The sequence below is a fragment of the Ischnura elegans genome, chromosome 2 (assembly GCF_921293095.1).
Source record: "Ischnura elegans chromosome 2, ioIscEleg1.1, whole genome shotgun sequence".
Classification (NCBI taxonomy): Eukaryota; Metazoa; Arthropoda; class Insecta; order Odonata; family Coenagrionidae; genus Ischnura; species Ischnura elegans.
This window is the reverse complement of record NC_060247.1, coordinates 28,282,306-28,304,884: the sequence shown is the minus strand read 5'-3', so window position 1 is coordinate 28,304,884 and position 22,579 is coordinate 28,282,306. Positions and strand designations below refer to the sequence as shown.

Here is a 22,579-nt window from a genome sequence, read left to right as displayed (position 1 = left end):
TCGGCTCAAGAAAAATTCGTTAATCTAACACCGCGGGAAGAAGTTTAAAGCTTGTAATTATGTCACAGCCTGGGAGGTCGGATTTTAGTTTCCTCATTACCCCATTAGGTTTTCCTACGCAGTAATAAATTTCCCAATAAGAAAGACCGTCGTCACCTTTTTCCTTCGTTCAGTTATTATGTGTTGGTGACTAACTATATCAGCACTTAATTTCCGGAATTACATACATATGCAGTCGATGCGGCGTGTTCGCGACATACGCAAAGTGGAACAAAGGAAGCGCAGTAAAATGCGCCTATCTCTTTGTACCCCATCTTCAATTTCCTTAATTGTTCGTTAATCGATTCATGGAGACTGGCCATTATCACGCATTCATTAACAGCATTAGGTGATTAAAAACAAATTATGCAAGTCTCTTACTTTAATTAATCTTCACCACTGACAGTAAAATTTACGGTTTCGAGAATTTCATGCAACGGAATCATAGTTTATTTATCTCACATGTTTCTCACGCTGAAAAATATTTTTACGTCAAACGTAATCATTAACTTTACAAATGATAAATTTAGGCTTGAAGTTAGTTGCAAATTAATATCGGTTTAAAAAATTATTAATCGAATCTTAGGATCGAATATCCTTGTCCATGAATCCTTATTTCTTCATTGGGTAGTTTTTCGCGAGTTCGTTAGTGTTTCTCTGTTAACTTTTGGCGCATAATCCACGTTACGTATCAGCGCATTTCTTATCTTCTATTTATTTTAACGATCAAGTCCATCGGCCAACCTCGAACAAAGTTCTATTTAGCTGGAGCAGAAAGGAGTGAGGTCAATGCCATTGGCATATCGCTGTTCAGATAATAGACACTAGGATAGCTCTATTGAAACTTGCCTTGGTAAGAATTAATGCTGTACGGTTTTATTCTCTGATTTGTTTCCCGCCAGGAAAACCAATAATTATAATCATTCACGGTCTTCATTCAATTAAAAATTCCTGTTCTTCGCCAATCAAGCATGATCGCATGACATTCTCACCTCTATAATGGCGTTAATTTTTCAAATGCATGCCCGTTCCCATAATCTGCCTCCGCCGAATTTCCGCAATCAGCGTCTTCATTTCTCTCCTACAATCCCGTGTTCCATGCCTCTTTCAACCCAGATTTCCAATTCAATTAATCTCCTCTTCAGGATTTCAACAGTGAAAAGTCGGCATTATTCCATTCCACCTTGCCTTGCATTTCCTTCATCTCCGTGCCTTGCATTTCCTTCATCGGCTTCTCCTCATTTGTTTCGTACTTATTATGCGCCATTAGCATAATGTAATTAGGCTAGTAGTCAAGCCAAGCCATCATCCGAAACGCTGGAGCTGGATTTGATATCTCTACAGTTAAGAGGATAGGAAAATGTCATAGAAAATCGCTGAATTCTTGCTGCAAATAATTGAATTTGAACAAAGTTGTTGTTTTTTTCCAAGAGGCGTAATCTTAGGTACGAAACCACCTGACGACGCTTCTGCCCTACCATTTCGGTACTTTCAAGAAATCGCATTTGTCAGTGCTTAAGAGAGGGGTCAAAATTGAGTAATGGGAGAATATTCTTCGGAGATTATTGGTAAATGCTTGTTTTGATTTGTAACTGGATAATGCAGGAAAGGTAGCTTGCAGAGGGGGCTCAACACTATAATAAGTATTTCCACCTCCAACCACGTTTCGAAGAGTGGTTCACCCATCAAAATCAGGGCTTCTATCGATGAGGTACTGTATCTGCACTTCGGAACGAAATATGATGCAACAATTCCGTCTTTATTCCCTGGAGATTTCAAATTTAGCATTCAAAGAGAATCCTTCGATGATTAGACACCAAGATCCTTAAATTCAAATGCGTCTGAGGGTGGGTGAGAATAAAATAGTGAACTAACAACGGTAAGTGTGACTCTGATTAAAAATTACTCCTTCGAGTTTTCCACTATTTACGTGCATGATTATGGAAAGACATTTTCACCTGCTTCGCTGTTGTCCTAACTAATCATTATCTTTACCATGATGCAGACGCCTTTACGTGTGATTCACAAGGATTTGAGTCCTTTGGCAATAGTATAATTTGCATTTCTATCCATGACACAGTAATTAAATAGTGATAACATAGTAATTAAAAGTAAATGAAACTTAATGTTTAGAAATGCCACTTCATTTTAACTCACTCGTGACGAAATGCTTTTAACGCATAACTTAAACTCGATTGATATACTTCGAAATAACTGCTACAGTACTCCATTGGAAAAATAGCTGTCGGAACCGGAGATCACTAGCGATCAGTAGTTAATTCATCTTATGCTTCACTCGATTTTAAAGAATGCTACGATCAATTTTCGAGGGTTTTTTGCCTTCGACTGCCTTTTTTACGGGTAACATGGAGCATAAAGAAATTCTGCACAGAAAGACATTTCTCAACAGAAATACACAGAATAGCGAAGTCCGCTGGTCCAAAAGACGACAAAGAAACAATTTTATTTCATTAACCTGTATTAGTTTCGAGTCACAGCGCTACAGGTTTTTGAGGCAATTTCTTCTCTGAGTGAACCGTATAAAATCGCCAACTCGTATTCACGTGGCGCTACAAGGTGGTAATCGGACCGTCTCGGGGCTTACAAAACAGGACTAGGCTTGGGTGCTGTTCCTTTTCAGATATTCCCTTTGCTTTAACTCTCTTCTCTAAGTCAAAGCGAATGGCAAATGAGAAACAGTTAAGGCGTGACAGCGTAATAGGGCTATTCCCAGCCCGACATGGGAAGGTAAGGTAACCTGGCTCATTCAGAAGGAAAGAACAAGGTTTTGATGGCATGAAATACTTCGAAGACGGACATGATAATTCATTAAATGTGCTTTTTGACAGTGTTTTTGGATTGCTTTTAGACGGAGACTTAACTCCCCACAGAGGGAGTAGAACTGATGTTTCTTCATTATTTGTGTCCCACCATGGCAAGAATCAAGGAGAGAATTAAGGCGAATTCAACAAATGACAATATTCTATTTTTTTATCTCATGAATTGTATTCGTGTCTTGAAGTAGAGCGTTCCTTATCACGATCAGACCACTTCCGGATTTCCCACACGACAGGCCTAACCAATGCGACCAGTAAAACGGAAAACCTCGTACCGAGACATTAAATAACGTCATTTGTCACCAAAATAGTATCCATGTCTCAATTATAATCCTTGTAGTAGTGACGTATCGTTCAGGGGAAAAAAATTATTTCTGCATGTGACAATGAACCCCAAATTTACTGCGGACAATAAACTAATTTACTATCTAATTGTAAGAATTAATCAGAAAACCTGCAAAATTGTAAATGTACATGAACGTCATTTATTTATTTAATTTTTGTGCAAACTCGTGAAAATATTAACAATTTAATTTTCTTCACTCGTAGAAGAAAGTAGTTTGTAATTTTGCATGAAAGATGAAAGGAAAGTTGGAATATTATTATGACCGTGCACACACGACGCACTGAACCGTTCACTGTCGTACTGCGTTTCCTTAACTTGAAGAACAAGTACCCTAAATTATAATAGAGACCATTCCATCGTTTCCCATTCTCCCAACTTATCGATTTTATTTAAATAAATGTCTTAGTAAGACTAAAACTTTTACAAGAATGCAATATTCCGTCTTTGCAATGCCGAAAAATTGCGCAAAATCACATATTTTCTGGACTTCACTAAAAGTACATTCTTCTATTTACAATTTTAGGAGAATTGGTCAAGGTAAATAAATATTAAACGGATAATATTTTTACTTACTGTTTCTCTTCGTGGATTTCCAGAATAACCAATGTTTATTTGAATAAAAAAAGTGGAAGAGTGAGTTAAAAATTGAAAAAAAAACATCAAAGAAAGTTGTCAATGTACTATTTTTGGTGAACTAATTTTCGTATTATAGATGTTTATATTTCGTATGATATGTTCTTTATACAGTCATTTATTTGCTTTTTCAGCTAAAATTTAGTGGAGCTGACAATAATAATAAATTATGCAGAGCATAATTTAATTTTTCTGAATAATCAGTAAGTATAAACTTTTCAGCAACAGCAAACGACAACTCTAATCTCACAAACTGTCGCTTCGATACGCCTAAAGAAATCAGAGCCGCACTATTTCACGCCAGGCCGTCAAGTTGTGCGCTGAATTGCTATGGTATTTCCCTCCGCGCTCTTTTTCCTCTGCATTCAGTACCTGCGCCGAAGGGTTTTTACGCTCGGAAGCGGTAAACGGGATGCCTGTCAGCAAAGTTGAGAAGCAGCCCGCGCTCCGAAGCCGCTCTCTCATTGGCAGGACAGCGCGAACTCCGTCAGCCAATCAGATGCTGGCCCAGAGGCGAACACGTGTCTACCTCATGATCTTCCGAGAAAAGTAACTTTTGTTTGAAAAACCTCCACACATACACTGTCAAGAACGGTTGAAGGTCACCGTGGAGATCAGATGTATCCAGTAGGCTTTGTTTCTCTCCCGTAGCGTCAAAGAGCGCACCCGGCTCGTTTCCCAACATCGACTGCACGGGAAAACACGAGGATGCAACAGAGCTGAGGTGCAACGAGACTAAATCCCAGCCCGTGGACTAGATAACTTGAGCGTAGGAAGTCCTCTCCTAGGCCGTTATAGCTAACATGTAGGATACGATGATTCCTCACGGCAGCTTGCAACTCGAGTCAGCTAAATCAATAGATTCAGGAATAGAGAAATACTTCGTGCTTTTTTTATATTTTACCTCGATTCTATAACACTTTACTGCCACGATTGGGATGCATCTCTACTCATGGACTATTTGGAGACCTGATTTATACTCAAGCCGAGGGAGCAACTTCCAATTTTTTTCAGCTCTGCACAAAGCAAAATTATTCTACGTAACGTGTGCCCTACTTATCATCCGTAGCATTAAGTTAGTGCCGAAAGCACTGGAAACTCACTGAATAGAGAGTAAATTGATCGGAGAAGTGAAAGAGACTATTGATAAGGGAAAGAAAAAGGAAAAAGTTAATAAAGTTAACTTAGTCAATTGAAGTCAACTTAGAAACTGAATGTCATTGTACCGAAATTCCTCCAAATATTGTGCAAACGACATGGCTATAGAAAATCTTTGAAGAGCATATTTTTGAGTTCTCCCTAAGGAAATCAGCAGGAATTCGGTTCAATTGAATTTCCCCAAAGCTATGTCGTTAGCTGTAGCACCATTCTAATGCGTTCCGATCCGAGGCACACAATGCATCGGTAGATGTCACTTGAGGAAGAAGAAAAAATAGCTCAGGTTCTATGATAAAAATTGAATTCTCCGTCTTCTTCCACGTATGTGACTATAGGTCGGCTAAAAACGTCTTGCTTATCTAACGAAGCAAATTGCGCCTTTCGTAGGTTAAAAAACATTTCGTAGTCATTAATCGAACGAACGACATCGGCTTCAATTTAATGAGCAGTTGTCAAACGTTCAGAGTGCTTCTTCGACATAAATTGGTTCCAAACAAAGGGAAAGCAATTTCCTGCGAGAGGAATTCTATCTTAAAATATTTTTGGCGCAATAATAAATGAAGGGCATGGATTCAGTATCCTCAGATTCATTTTCATGGACCCTTAAATTGCAGAAAATCTTTGTTGGTCTGACATTTCCTTTTTTGAAGATATTTCTCGAGTCGCTGAGCATTTTCATCAGCTAGTATATTAACAAATGATGTGAAATGAGTGAATCTCTATATCACAGCATTCTTACAGTGCTTTATATTTAGTACTGGTTTTCAGGAAGAGTAAAACAAAATCCATTGATTCTATTCTGTTGGAGGCATTATTTATATTATGATATTCCAAATCAGCGACGTTTGGGTTACAAAAAATTAAGGGGAAAACCTATGAGAAAATGTAACAAGGTACCCACATCATCTACAGTAATGCTGACACATTAACCTTCGTACCAAGAACGCGACCATTCTCAGCTATCCTAATGGTTTCAAAAGGTCCTAGCCTCATTGTGAGCCTTCTGTGGAGCCTTCTTGAGGGTGTGAAGTATTTATTATTAAGAATTATTAGTTATTTCATCAATATAACAAGGAAAATATGTACAAAGCGGAATGGTAATAATTTGACATAGTTGCCATTTCCTACTGGTATTTACTGTTAAGGTGGGCTGTGCCTGATGATCAAGAACGGGCCAAAGAAAATCATTCCAGCAAATTGTTTCTGTTTCATTTCATAATTCTCTGTAGAATTCGTAAACAGAATGATAGAAAAACAAATGATAACTTCTAACTTGCCGATGGCGCCGTTCAACTTAATGATGGTGCACTTTTTGTTCCAAGTAAATGAAATATGTGCCGTTTTGCACTCTCCCTACAATGAGTTTTACTCGAAACTTTCCATTGTGACCAAAATATTTCAGGGGCATCTTTATGGCATCCTAAGTTTACGATTTATTCGATTCGTAATTTTACTTTCTCAAAGCTCACCTAGCATGATCCACTACCTATCACCTTCCATTTCCTCTAGTCTATTTCACAATATTTCTTTTTGTATTATTTATTCGTTGACGTTCATGTTTTGACCTACTTACATCCTGCCTCACTGAACCACTGGTCAAAGAGAATGCGTGAATTCCAGATACAGAGACGCTCTAACTTCATCGTCACCAACCTATCGATTGCCTATTCTTTCAGCGTTCCATTTTCTCTCATAGTCTTCTCTTATAACCGCCTAACAGCAGTTTTTTATTATATTCAAGTGAACTGAACGACTAATCCTCTGGATGGTGAATATTCGTGGTGATTACAGGAGAGAAACGGGTTTCGAAAACTTTCCAAGTGTCACGAAAAGGAAGTGCATTTGTGAAAATAAATTTAGAATCAAGAAAATACGATCGTGATGCGCCCGCTCCCAGCGGGCTTCCCCCGCTCTTTTCAATGCAGGTCCACAGAGGGATAGCCGCGTTTATAATTTTAAAATGTAGAAAAAAAGGCAGGGTCTTATGTACAAATTTAATTGGAATGTTCATGTACAAATTGAGGTCAGAGGACCTCTTTAAACACAACATTGGAAGTAATTACACTATCCTCTGTTAAACGCACATGATGACTCATACTTACGTATCAACAGGAGACTTGAATGTGGAATCAGCCGCATTTTGATAAAAGTTATTTAAAGAATCCGAGATATTGTTGCAAATGAACAAATGTATCAGTTTGTGCGCCGTTAACGTCAGGCATATTTACCGGTTTTTGGTTTTTTATTTTTTTTTGTTTTTTATTTTAAATTTTTTTTTATTTATTTAAAAACCAATTTTAGCTAACAATAGCAATATTTAGGAAGTAAGATATGCCGTCACATGTTTTCTGTTAAATTCTGTGCATTTTGGTGCCTCATTTGTGGAGTTTGGTTCTGTGTAAGTTGTGAAAAAGGTATCTATACAATAGAAATAATATAGAAGATATTTAATGCAAATGACAACCAATATTCAGTACAGGTGTCGTGAAACTTTTGAAAGAAATTTCTGACGAAATAGATGAGAGGGAAGGATTGAGTCACCCACAGTCGTCTTCCATCCGATACCACATTAGTTTCACTATTATCGTATTCGAATCATTAAATGCCGAGCGTCAATTGAAGAAAATACTTTTTTAACAATTACGATGCTAATAGTAGAAAGTATAGAAGTGTTTTTAAGTGGAAAAAGTGTGGCTCAAGTGCCTTTCAAGAACCATTTAGCCTCACCCAATGCTTCGATTGCAATTTGAACTTGATCCCACGAGTAGCGTATAAAATTCACTTATTTGACGCAAAGATTACGAGCCGATCTTTTCCAAAACAAAAGTATGCCTAATATATTTAATAATTGATGGGGTTGAGCTATTGAGTTTCCATCATTAGATTATAATAGTATGTCAATTTTTCACCTACGATTCGCTCTTGTATTCAGGCATCATCAGTGCTACAACGTGACATTCAAACAAAATTAATAAATGACATAAGTAATTGTGTGATAAAATAATTCTGTGTTTTGTATGCCATCACGAGCTGGTGATTGGACGCTTTTCAGGCAAGACTAGCGCCCTATTTTAAAGTATCTATTATTGCATATATATGGGACATACCGTCGAAATTCAGGTACGGTATAAACGCGATGGTAAAATATTTAATTAAAGGCAAAGGTAAAACATGAGTGGAGACATGAGCTCTTAGGGAGTCACACAGTTTTCTGGAGCTTGTGGTAAACCTTTATTAGTTGTGGATAGGAAGAGTTACCTAACATTTCTGTTATGTAGAGAAATTAATCTCTTGAACCCAATTTATCTCCTGCAAATATTTAAATACAGCAATGGAAATGTAACATACTGTGTTTGCGGGTGACACCTCGTGACCTAAATTCCCATCGCTTCCATTAGCAGCTTCAATGAAATAACTTCGTTCCATATTCACGATATTAGAGAGGTTTTATTGGAATATCCGAAACGGAGATGTATAAAATCGGGCTGACACCATCAAATTAAAATCCATTTTCAATTCACTCCCCTACCTCACGTCTTGGATTTCGATAACTGAATTTTGCGCCACGAGTGCTCCGATACAATAATTCAACCATATTATTTTTCCTCTGACCAAACTTTTTTATGAACTATCCGTGCAGCTAATTTTTTAACAATGGATAACTGTCATCGAGGTCGAATGATGGCCTATGCCCATTCGCGTGAGGTGGTATATTCTCCATCTCTTCCTCCAAATTCAAAATAATTCGGGGAATAAAATTGTATCAGATGAGTACCGGGAAACTTCAACACACGTCCACACGAGCCAGTTTATTATTATCCTGGAAATCTATCCAGCGAAAATTCTATTTCCTCGATTCACTTCGGGCGAATAGATTTCAATGCTGTAGAGATTAAAGGACGCAGATGAAATTTCCTCATTCCGTGTTATTTCAGCTAAATTTTTCCGATATTCTTTTTTTTGCGGAAATAACCCAGAATGTAAAGCGATGGGACCATAGCTGATGGTGGGATGGGAATGTAGCACATATGGATTCCAACAGTTAAAGGTTGGTTTCGGAGAATCTGGTACCTACTACAGCAACTAAGAATTTAATAAATTTCGAGGTAACAGATGTTAATTTCATTGGCGTAGGGCATGGGTAGGTAAACTTTTAAGTTATGATATTAAAGAGCTTGATGGAAATAAAATCTTAAAATTATAAATGTATTTTACAAAACATTATTAGAAGTTGGTATGGTCCCACAGGTTTAGATCTACATCATATATGAAATCTATGATCTGCACAGGACTTTTTTTTAAATAGTTGTACATATTTTATTTATAATATTGCCAATGAAAAGAAGTTTGTATTTCGGATCAATGATTTACACTGCTTCCACTTTCTCCAAGATACGGCCATATCCAAACAATTTCATACATTGGAGATACAAATGTCACTCGCAACGATAGTGCCTGATGACGGAGAATATGAAATCTAAAAAAAATTTGAACCAGCATTGACAGGATTGAGTGCAGCACTCACGAATAAGTGAGCATTACTTTAAATTCTACGAAGAAATGTGAGTAAGCATTTAATGAGGATAAAAAGGATAAATTTTAGTGTTCAGCTTCGAGGGTTAACAGGAGAATTTCGATTCCTGTGAAAAAATGTCGGGTTTATATGAAATCTTTTACTCTTCCCATCACAAAATTAACGATTAGGGTATAATTTGTAACTCCATGTTGGAAGACGATTTTTAAAAATAAATTAATGAAAATGTATTTGGCTTATTTCAAATTACCACGAGAGTTGAGATTTCGTTCATAAATGTAATAGAAAATACGAACAATCGATGTCGTATGAATCTTCGATCATATTCGTGAACAGATGCGCACCTTTATATCCTTAAGCATTAAGACAATTGGTCCCCACGTCAACCTGGACTACTGACGTCACACTATGTTTTCACCTGCGTAACCCATTCATAGCATTGTCATTTGGTCGCTTCAGGTCGCGCTGGCTCTGCAAGATACGTGAGCAGTGGCGGCGCCAGGGGTTGGTCCAGGCCCACCCAAATTTTTTTCGGCCCGACAAATAAGACGGACAAATTTCAGATTCGAAGTCCAAAGTTAAACTTTATCTGATACAATTAAAATGAATTGTACATATTTGTTGGCACGTGGAAAACCACTCTGTTAATTTGCAAAACAATTTTGTATTTCCCATATGAGGTAATATTTATTTCACATATTTTCGCTTTCTTCGCAGTGGAATCAATTTTACTGTTTTTCGCGTGAATATAAAATGAGTGTACTCTCGAAAGCGCGTTAAGGCCTGAGACATTATTTGATTTTGTTACGTGGCATGTCAGGGAAGGGGTGTGAGTTCAATAAGTAAAGGTTTTAAACTATATTTTGTTATTCGTATTCATCCACGTTAACTCAAGGCTTGGCCCACCCATGTGACACATGTCAGAGCCGCTGCGATACGTGGGAATACAAGTGGTTCAAAGCAAGCTCCTCATGACTTCTCATGAAAAATATTTGATGCTAGGGCCGATTTTTTCCGCAGCAGCATATCTATAGTTTACATGATCGATGATTTTAGTTGATACTCCCTACGTTCAATGGTATCAGGCTCAATTATGTGGAAGTTGATATTCACAAATGAAAAATAGACTTCGTTTGTGTCGATACTCCTTTTCTCGGGCGGAGGAAAATCTCGTTCTCTGCCTCGCAGTGGGCGTAGCAATGGCGAAAGGATCACTATCAACGGCTGTCAATGAATCGCCAACTGTCCAGAAGAACATCCTTTCGGTAGCAAAAGATAAATCGATGACAGCTCCCTCGCCTCCACCGTTTGAACACACACTTGAGTAGGCGTTGTTATCGAAAAATCAATAAATGTTAAAGCCATTCCATTGCGAAGTCCCGCGCGCCTCATTAGAAGTTAGCAATCATTTCCATCATTTGTTTGAGATCTTATCCCGAGACCTTGGACAACGAAACGGGGGATTTACTTGATTTTTGCGCTTCGTCTGAAAACTATATTTTCCGATGGTGGGATGTGGGATTTTGAGATGGCAACTTGATTGAAAAGCCGCGATAAGACCTACCGCATGTTTCGGCTTATATGAAACGTACGGGATCTTGCTATTCTTGGAAATATAGACTTGGAAAAAAATATTCCCTCTAATCACCCTAAACACTTTAAATAAGTTATGATTACCTATCTCACTTTAGCAGATCAGGAGTCTGCATTCCAGTTTGCATTGAGTAATTTGTGGAGGGGACTTGTAGAATCTGACGCTGTTACCAAAGGTGCAGGAGACATTTTTCTCCATTTTATTTAAGACATTTCGCCATGGATAATGGTCAAATTGCTAGTTTCCTATAGATACGTTGCAAGAATGTTTGAGCCTCTCATTCTAAAAATAGTTCATATTTGAATTTATTTTAATTTTTTATTAGGTAAGAACTTCGGTGAAGGCATGTATTTCGTATTTTAATAGAGTATTTTGAAATTACATTTGTATTTAGTATCGAAAATACAATTTTTAGAAGTAATTTGTATTTTGTATTTGAAATACAGATTTTAAAAGTAATTTGTATTTTGTATCTGAAATACATTTGACATGTATTTTGCCCATCTCTGGATATAGATGCAATGATTCGACTTTTATGGTACTTTAGGCAAATTTGCCTTTTCGATGGCAAAATTCGTACATTTTGTGCCGAGCGCAGTTAAAATGCTCCGACGACACTCACCGCATGTGAGCGACTAGCCAACTGCTAGTTGGCTGGGACTCTACGTGGCCGCGAACTACAAGTGGGCGCGGGAAAGTTACACCTCCTCCACTATATGTCTTATTCCTCAATTTATTATTGTTCTACAACATAACTATTTAAAATATTCTGTATTTTGTCGTATAACCGTGTTTCACTACATTTTATCGTCATCTAACTCATTATGAAAATAAAAAAAAGACGCTACAAAATACGATTATTTGTTATTGAAAGTGCGATAAAATAAAAATGAAAGTGCGATTTTCACGTATCCATACACATGACTATTGCTCATTAGGGCAATTTTTTGCGGCCCCCAAGAAAGAGGGAGCCCTTCACTAAAGCTTGCGTGTCTAGCACGTAAATCCTGCACTGATACTTCGTTTACTTTACATTCTATTACTGCCCGAAAAATAAGTCACGAGAAACTATTCGCCACAACTAATAATGTCCTTCACATTCAGTGACCGTAGGCGCGATCAATTGAGCCATTCCGGTGAGTCCTTGACTCGCATTAACCAGCCAGTTTACAAAATCATTGAAATTTAATTGGTGCACGTGTTTGCGTAGTCGGTGGATACTGTATCTTGACTGAAGAGGAAACTTCAAACTAACAGACTGACATAGAAAATACACAAATCATTACAAATAAAGACTGCGGATTGCTGCTGTGATTTTTTAAAATTTACTTAGGATTTTTTTTATCAATCTGGTATTTTTTCATTTTTTCGTATAAATTTGCTGCTGCGAATTACAGAAGACTTTTCATATTTTTTCTTTTCTACTTTGAAAATCGAACCATAAAAATAGACTATCGATAATAATTTAGGTCTTGATTTAAGCTGAGGAAAGCACGGAGCATCCGGATTGTTTCTTAAAACCTTCCGTTGATAACATTTAGACCGAACTTACTTAATGACAACTATATTACCAAATCATGAATAAATAGCAATATCCGGTACCAATATTTAAAAAAAGAAAACACGATCTCAAGGATAATTTCAGAAATTCATTCCAGCAACAACAGTCTCCATCACATGAAAACGGTATTTCGATGTTTTAATATTTTTTTCTTCGCTACTGCAGACAGAGCACTACTACCACACATTATATAAGCATTGTTAACAAGTTGCCCAATATCGATTATCTTAAGCTAACAATGAGTCGTAATTTCCACAAGTAAAAAGATTTAAAACAACAACAACAAACTGCGTACCAATGAGTCTTCACTTGTTTCTACTCTTCTTTCATTGGTGGTGACACGTGGCATGACTTATATCTTCCGGATATATTCGGTTTTTCCCTGTTTGGGAAGGAGGGGGAACCATACCGACTAGTTTGAAACAGACGACCGTACAGAATCGCTGGAAGTGCCGTCGTCGGTACGGAATCCGTCGTCGGTACGGAAACCGTCGTCGGTAAGGAATGATGTCCTGTCGGTGGGCTTGAAAGGGAAATCGATCGGTGCGGTACCTACCGACGAAATACAGAATACGACCCCAGACCTGTCTTTCGCTTTCCAAGCGGCAGTGCAGGAAGTGACGAAGGAGTTGAGACGACTAATCACTTACCACTTACACATGATTCATCCTTTAATCAGTGAATTTCACACATGCCTTGTTTACTTCTCAACTTCACCATCTTCCGGTCGATTAGATCATTTCGTGAGGGCTACAAATAAAACAACATGAGTTGACACTAAGATTTCATTTTCAGTTCATATTTTGTATATAGAAATCACACCAATATTCGCTTAAGACACTGTAATGAATACTTACAACGCGACGAAGACAGTATCTTACTTTCACATTCAATGATCAGACTACAACACCTCTTTTTTTAAGATCGATGCCTTTCGTGAAAAAACGCCCATTTATTGAAAAATATGAGTACTCCCTACGTATGATAAACTAATGCTATTTTGGCTGACTCAAAATAGCTTAGATAATAAGAAACTTAGCGAAACGGAACAGAATACCTCGCGGTTTACACGCAGTGTTGAGAGATTTAAGCACTTAGTTTCTAAAGCTTAATAACGGCAACATATTCTACTAAATTTCAAAATAAGAAAAATATTACGAAGGGTTTTAAAAATAAATATGAATTACTCATCAGGATTTTAAGCACTAAGAAGGCCTTGAAAGAATTGCGTAATTGCAGAGAAAAAATGGCTCAAAATAACTTCTCACGCGTTTTCAGTCGGTAAAATAATACATCATCGAGGAAAATGAAAGAGAGTTAAAAGAGTAACTTGACAAAGCGATATTAGAAGTAGTCTTACACCATGGTTGAATAAATTCCTAACTTGAACTCTTAAGCTTACTTATACAACCCAAAATATAGTCTCCGATAATCCATCTAAAAGAAATTAATACGCATGAAATTTCGAAATGAACCAAATAAAAACAGTCGTTCATACAGAATTGATGCTCAAATGAGTGCAATTCAAAGACATCCCGGAACATTCTTTCGATCGAAACTCAGGAGCTCTTCTCTGCTAGTGAACAAACAACGCCATGCTTCCTATTTTCCACAGTTGAGGTGCCAGCCTCTCATAACAATTCCGAAAGCTTTTATCCGCAGCTAATATTTTATACAAAAAAGGACTTAATACTCGTTCACTGATTTAAATTTTATTCCGTGGTTGCTATTTTTTTCCACAGCCGCGAATCGATCGAATAACAGGCTCAGGACAAACGCTCTTTGAGAAGAAACTTAAAAATAGCAGTTGAAATACATCTCATGTTATTCATTTTTACTGTTGGCTTCTCATATCTGTTTATATAAAATTCATATTCAATTTTCAACTAATAACAAAAATTATTCGGGTGCATTCAAGCGTGATTGAGATCGTCCCAAAAGTCATCTCACTCCACAAGTGAACAATTGTTTCTCCCATTTTTCACAGCAACTTAACTACCGACAAGAGAAAAAAGAGGATATCTCAAATATTATTGCGTGAATAAAATGGCATCTGTACGAAAGCCACGAGGAGGCCCAATTCCATTCCGTAGAAGGCTGATTTCTGTTGCCACTTCGGTCGCATTTTAATCGATTTTCAAAACTGTCCTCGGCGCGGTGATGAGTGATCCACGTTATCCAATATTTTTCAGGATATAGTTTGTAATTGCGAGGAATGGCATTGAAAAGTAATAAATTTGATAGATTACATCATCATGTTTATAAATTTCGGCTAACGCCCCTAATTATACCTTTGATCCCCGCGAAACTCGGATCATTTCGTCCGTCAGCCACGCGAGTGGTGACTTATACCCATTTATATGCGCTGTGGGTGAGAATATATTTAGAGGTCGACTTGAGGATCCTTGACCAAAACAATGGGGTAAATCAAGGATGAACGTGAGGCATAGGCATTTCAATGAGTTCTATCATTAGGCTTCTATATTAGCCACAGTAAGAAGGCAATAAGTGTGTCCGAATAACATTTAACGAAACATGAAAGACTCCTAAAAAAAGGGAATGGAATGAAAACGGAACATATAAAAGTTCAACAGACGTCATTTGATAATTTTTAACCGGAGAGGGATTATTTTATAGTAAAAAAAGGACATGGTCATTAAATGAACTTTCACGATGATTTAATTCCCTCGATCCAACCTCAATCTAAAAATACTTCGATCGAAAACACATTACGGCCCATTATGGTAGGGGTCAACACGCAAATCCCACCTGGCAGGGCTACAATGTACTCACAACGTATCCTGGAATTTAGAGAGGTCGCTTTGTGAAGAACATTTTGGACTCAAAATAAAAGTTTCACGAGCGTTATTTGGATTTCGCGAATGCCAACGGCATCACACCGGAAATAAAGAGTGTGAGCTGAGGGTTTTGGAGCGTCGCGCGTGTGATATTGGGCGGATTGGCGCGGAGAGCGGCACGGCACATTATCAAAGCTCAGCGGCGCCGTTTTTGATTCTCCGTTTAGCACCCGCACTTCACCCGTGAGCCGTCAACTGTTCGCAGTCGGGCATCAACGCGGATCAAAGGCCTTTTGATCTGTCCGCGGGATATCGGGAGCGCCTTTTGGCTTTCCTTTTTATAATTCTAGTATCGAGTGCTAATCATATCGAGCGAGCAACAGAGAGAGAGAGAGGGGTAAAAAAAAGTCAGGTAGCGCAATGATAATTTAAACACCATAATTGGCAGCGAATAAACACCACTTCTTAGGCGAGAGGTTGTGACTTCCCTGCACTTTGATGCTCCGACTGTAGAGCTTACGCGCAATGGGTTCGTTCACCAATTTCTTTTCTCATTCATAAACATTTTTTTTTCTAATATCAAAATAATAAAACGGAAAAAATGCTAAACAAATGAGAAAATAATAATGAAAAACGGTAAAACAATTAGCAAATAAAATGATTCGCAACAGCAAATTTATTATTTAAAAAAATGAAAAGATAATCAAACAAAATTACTAGTATGATTGAAAAGAAAAAATATACGATAAAAAAATAATTATCTTTGCATTTACATTCTTATATTCCCAATTGTTCTCGCTAAAATGTCAAACGATTAGTTTTAAGCTTCTTGTTCCCACAAAAAACATTAAACGACGACAGTTTACCCTAACCCCCGTACTTCATCAACGAGACATGAAAAACTCCTAAAAAAAGGGAATGGAATGAAAACGGAGCATATAAAAGTTCAGCAGACGTCATTTGATAATTTTTAACCGGAGAGGGATTATTTTATAGTAAAAAAAGGACATGGTCATTAAATGAACTTTCACGATGATTTAATTCCCTCGATCCAACCTCAATCTAAAAATACTTCGATCGAAAACACATTACGGCCCTCCTCATATTACGCAGCATCAAAAACTTGTATTGCGTCACTTATTTTTGAGTTAATTCGTTTTTTCCCCTATGTGCTGATTTTTCTGCGTTATGCGTTTAATAATCGGGTCGTCACTTCAATTCCATGTTGATTCAAGGATATTCAGAGTAGAGTTCGTTTTTGGTACTGAATCGGTTATCTCACCAATATTATGCCAATTCACGGTCGGCAATGTCTCGTCAATGAACTATTATCATGGGAACTAATTCTCGGGAGAAGGGAGACTGGAGCCTTCCCTGAACACCATCGTTTCTAGGAAATGTGGCGCCTGAGATAATTTTGGATTCCAAAGCTGATGAAATTGCTACCGCAAAATCAACGATAATTTAATCACAGCGGCTTTATTCAAAGGTTTTTCCAAGGCTGAGCAGCGTAATAACAAACATACACCGATGCAAATGACGATGATAACTCTCTGATGATATTTATCTTCAAATTTTAACAATAGGCCTTATCAGGGAACGTCTGCTATCGTTGACGTTACTATTTGTTCGGATTGTAACCTTTCAATCACACTCATAACGCGTAGTTGTTCGGATTCTACTCGCCTCTTTGGCTCATTTTCATTCCACCGTCATTTTAACAATGTTGGAGCAATGCCCTCCGCTCAAGCGCTATCAAGTAAAACGTAAGCACCCTTACCGCCTCCAAAACCAATATTCGATCTGGCAAAGAGTACGGCGTTGTGGAAACTGTTCAACGGCTGAAGATCGTTCAATCACCTATATGTATTTACATAGTTTTAGATTTATATCATATTTTTGAAGTTTATTGTGTTTCGTTTAGTGCTATTCACAGCGTGGTATGATCACGTGTTTAGGCAAAGGAAATGATTTCATATAAAATGGCGGTCGCTCCCAAATCGCATCTCGTCTCTCTATACCTGAGCGATGTAGGAAGTCTTAAAAAAAGCTGCCGTGAAGATACCATTCCAAAGCATGAACAATTCTAAAAAAGGCTTCAAAATTTTAGTTTCAACTATTGCAGATTTTTTATCAAGCAAAAAAAAAAACTATGTCTTTCATTAATGTCGAAGAAACGACTTATTTATCTTCTTTTCGTTCCTTATGTTACGTGTATTTTAATGCACATGTTTACTCTGTTAAGGGATCTAAAAAATAATCTTCAATAACTTGCCTCTCTGCCTCTCACTGTCTTTGAAACATCATTTTCTAATTTTGTCCTTAAGTGGTGCGATTTGGGAGACCGGTTGCCTAAAACGCAGAGGTTTGAAAATGAATTTTTATACATGTGTTAAACTTGGAATTGATTGACCCCAAAAACTGTGAGAGAAGTAGACATTCCTCCTCATATTACGCAGCATCAAAAACTTGTATTGCGTCACTTATTTTTGAGTTAATTCGTTTTTTCCCCTAAATTGGTGCGATTTAGGCAACCTTCCCTGATATTTTAATAATATTCTTTATTTTAATAGCCTGGGAACATAGACTCATAAATAATAATAATAAATTTATACAGGGATATAAGCTCAAAAACTGAGCGTGGGCGACTGAAACTCGAGCCAGCTAAACAAAATATTTACAAATTGCGCGTGGTTTTAGATATGCTCATTTCAAACCTAAGGTGTGAACGGCGGTGAAATTAACATTCATTAGCACGAAAAAAATCATCATGAACGGGAGTCAACCCTGAAACTTTGGTTTTCGAGGCACTGAGTAGACCACTACGCTATCCATTTGGCAATTTTACGAAAGTACTTTGATCTTGGTTTTGTGACTATGCTAGCCAAGCTTATCGGTGGTGTGAAATATTTCGGTTGCGGCTTCTTCTCCTTAAATATGTTTACTCGATGCATTATGTGGCATTTTAGTTTACTATTTTTGGGACCATGTGCATTCGTATTTCAATCACTATGTCTTCCGGGTGAGGAAAATTTCTACGTTATAACGGATTTGAGCAAAAATTAACATCATAGACATATAGCGCGTTAAAGTTGCATCGAACATCTACAAAACCAGGCAGAGACTTCGTTAAATCTTTCATCGTAATGTATATCATGCCATAAAATTTACGAATTTTCACATTAATTCTCTAATACAAAGAAAATCCAACTAACTGAAGGATATTGAATCAGTCGTGATGTGACCTTGGAGTCAGAGAGAAGGATCTCGGAGGTCGATTCCCGGTGAAGGCGAATTTCGACGCGGTAATAAAAATTGATATCGACCCCCAGGGGCAGTCTGGCCTGGTCGGTTGGTCGGTGATCGCCGAAGGCCCCGATGCTTACGGGGCCTCCCACAACGCTCATGTCTATGGTGAAGCGTATTTGAAAGGTGTAATAAAAAAAGACTCGGATTACTTGAACCCAAGTTTTTTTTCTATTATAAAATTCTACGTTTTCATTAGTTGCTGCATTTACAACACACTCAGAGTAGTAAGATTATGTAAAAAATAAATAAAATACAAGCGTCAGAAGATGAAACAGAATCTCATGCCTTTTTGTAAGGGTTATTCGAAAAGGTTGATTAAGAGGTTTTTTTTAATTTCAGTGTAGTTTCAAGGAACACATTCTGTTAATGGATAATAGAACCATAATAAATTTTCAAATTTCATTAGCTGTGAAATTCTCACTTCTCGTAGTATTTTTTTCTTACGAAATTGTTCCTTTGTATAAACTAGTATCTAGTTTTTAATAGTCTGAATAGAGTAAAAATCCATTTCCGGACATGAAATTCCCTAAAATTTTCCGAGGGAGAACCCCCAATCACCCCAGACCGCTCCTGTCAACAACGTTCACGCCATAGGCTTGAATTAACGACAAAGCCATCCGTCACAGATACGTACAACTGCTCTGACATCCACGGAAACTCGTTAAGTGAAATTTTTACTGACTTACGATTAAAAACGTTTTTGGCTGGACTCAACTAAAAGAAAACTTCATGCCTTTTTTGAAACACAATGTGTAGAATAGCGTTCGTTAAGAGTTCGTTGTGAATTTAGACGAAAGCGATCCTTATAATGTCCAAAAAATGGACTCACTCTCTAAAGGAAAATACTGGTAAAGTAAAGCAAAAAAAATGAATATGAGAGATCACCCAGGAAATTCGAGGAAAACAGGATGTGGCGTAAATATTTATATCAATTACGCAACTGCATGAGTAGAACGTGTGAGGGCCGCTTATTCATCACAGGATACAAAAAATATTCCTCCCAGGAGACCGTTTAATGATCTCCTTTCTTTTTTTAAACCGAAGTTTCACTGATACATCAAAATATTCACTTGTAAAAAGAGGCTAATTCAAGATCATTTTCTTGTGCCCACTAACCGTAGCATTAGTAAAGGAGCACTCCATTATTTCATCAGAATACGTTCACGAAAAACGCAGCGAATATCGGAGAGGTAAAACGCGAATCACCATTCCAGAAAGTTGAAACTTGGTGAGCATGCTTGCGGCTTATTGTTAGTTTGGGGTGAGTTATAGGCTCTCCAATAAGCATTGCCATTCGAGGAATCCAGCTGCACTACTTTGTTCAGAAAAAAGTAATAATTTCCAAAGAATTTTGCTCTTCCATATCCAACACTTCACTCTTTGACGCGTCCAAAATCAAAATTTAAAATACAACTCTTCGTGATACAAGAGTGTCAGCACGAAAGATGGTACTAAACTACTGGTGTTAATTTTCGCTCGATTCCTTAAATCAAACAATTAAAAATAGATTATATCCGTTACCGTACAAATCAGCCGCAAAAAGTGAGTTGTAACTCCTCCGTTACAGACGAAGTGCGGTATAGAGTACCAGTCTATAGAGGGAAAATGAAACGTCCCTTGACATAAAAGCAGCAGCTACCAAAAGATTCATATGCAGGGTTCTTTTACACCCTTCAAATCATTACATGTGGCCTCATTGCATGACCCAACCTAGCAGAATCCAGAATTTGATCTGACGTCATCTACACCTGTAGGACTGAATTAAGCTAAAATCACACAGATTGCTTCAAGTATCCGCACTATCTTTAAACTCAGATAATAGTAGGTGTCGTCAAATAATTTCTAACTCCAACATCGCTATTTAACTACAATCGTCCTTCATGAAGAGGGAGTAAGGAAAACTAAATGGAAGTTTTTTTAAATCAATTACCCTAGCTTCATCCATCAATTTTTATCATTTATACTTCTCAGCGTTCATCGTAATCCGGAAAAAGGCACTTCAGGAACTCTTATCGGACTGCTTAAACCAGCAGCACATATGTTAGGCATTTTATGTACATATATCCCAGTTTTTTTATATATGATCCATCTGGCTCTTTTCATTTCGCAGTCCCGAATGGTCCTCTTCAAATCCTCTTATTTACTTCCCGATTTTTATTTGTTCCACCCACCCGATCTCTGTTATCGGTCACTATCGCCAAGTTTCAATGGCTTCCATTCCGGTTTTTTTGGCCTCTCCATCCCAGTCTCTTCAGATCCGTTGAGCAAGGCCCTTAGCAAGTTATTTCCGATATTATTTTCTTCAGAGTTTGACCATATTAAATGCGCCAAACGGGATTCCCCCATCGCGAACTCATTGTAACTCTTGTTTAGTCATCTTGCAGGCATATATCTTGTTATTTGAGTAGCATTTCCTCCTCAATATTGGAAAAAATTTTCGTGTGTATTAAATAAATTTATTTCCTGTAATTTATCCCCAAATCATGAATTAATTCAGGTGTTACATTACCAACTATGTATTCGACAGCTTGGCCACAGGTGTCTGAATGCCATACCTTCTCGGTAGATCCCTTCTCTGGGCTATTGTGGATACAGCGAGGATTTTTGTATAGTCAAAGCGCTTCACCCTGATTAAATTTAGGATCCTTCCTCTGGTAGCCAAGATATCCACCACACTTTCCCTTCCAAGCGTCAAAGAAGACGCTTCTTTCACTTTAGCGGAGCAGAATATAATTAAAATTCACTAATTATTGATTTACTTTGTGATAATCCATTATAAGTTTTCCTGGATATCAGACAATAACTTACACCACTTATTTTTTATCAGAGCGCAACCCGGGTTTCAATGAATTATCATCATCTTCAGGCGTAAATTATGATTTGTCAAAAAAAATACAAATTTACAATTTTTTATTTTACAAATCATAATTTGCGCCTAAAGATGATGATGATAATTCATTGAAACCCGGGTCGCGCTCTGATAAAAAAGAAGTGGTGTAAGTAATTGTCTGATATCAAGGAAAACTCAGAATATAATTATTTGGGATCTTCATCCGGGATAGAACCTGCGATCCTAAATCAGTATTTTAACGCTCTCCCAGCAAATATATTATGCAAGGTCCCTACGCTCTCCCTGCTAACCGTCAAAGAAGGCTGAAGCAAAGAAGAACATTTCACGTTTAGAAAAGATGCTTCGTAGATCGATGCAGCCGACGCGATGATAACTACGTCTCCGTTATCTCCCACGTCAATCGGCAGGAAGTATGGAAGAAGGGGGTTGTATCTAAGGTAAACAGCAGCCAGCCTAATTCAACAACACCCGCGTGTGGGGCTAAAGAGTTCTCAAAGCTTCGAAAGCTAGCGCTCGAATAAGGGTATGATAAATTTTCTGGGAGCGAGTCCATGTTTTCGGCATGGAACAAGGAGAACAATGTTAATACGTTTAAAAAAGGTCGGTCACGTCGGCAAAGAGGCTTCAGCTGCCCTCATGCTTCCCAAAAGTGGAGTGTAAGATTCATCAGCTTACTGAGTGAGCCAAACGTTCATTAGCGATAGCTGTCCATGTGCCAACAGTAGTTATCCACTTTCGGTAATAAAGGTAAGGCTGATCTTTTACCACGCTTGGTGTACTAAGTCCCCATCATAATAATGCTTAACCTTAATAGAACGCATCAATTCCCGTCGACTGCCCAGATTAGTTTACATATTGTTTAAAACTCACTCTATAATCACGACATTTTTTATGGAACATACAGTTGACTAACTCAATA

The 22,579-nt window shown here is 37.7% G+C and overlaps 1 protein-coding gene and 1 long non-coding RNA gene across 4 annotated transcripts in view; one reads left to right on the top strand and one right to left on the bottom strand.

Annotated features, from left to right (window-relative positions):
- The window catches only part of LOC124153501, a 66,815-nt gene that overhangs the window by 4,374 nt on the left and 39,862 nt on the right, over positions 1 to 22,579 (bottom strand). The gene's annotated exons all lie outside the window — the stretch shown is intronic.
- LOC124153499 overlaps positions 1 to 22,579 on the top strand; it is a 64,398-nt gene that overhangs the window by 9,454 nt on the left and 32,365 nt on the right. The gene's annotated exons all lie outside the window — the stretch shown is intronic.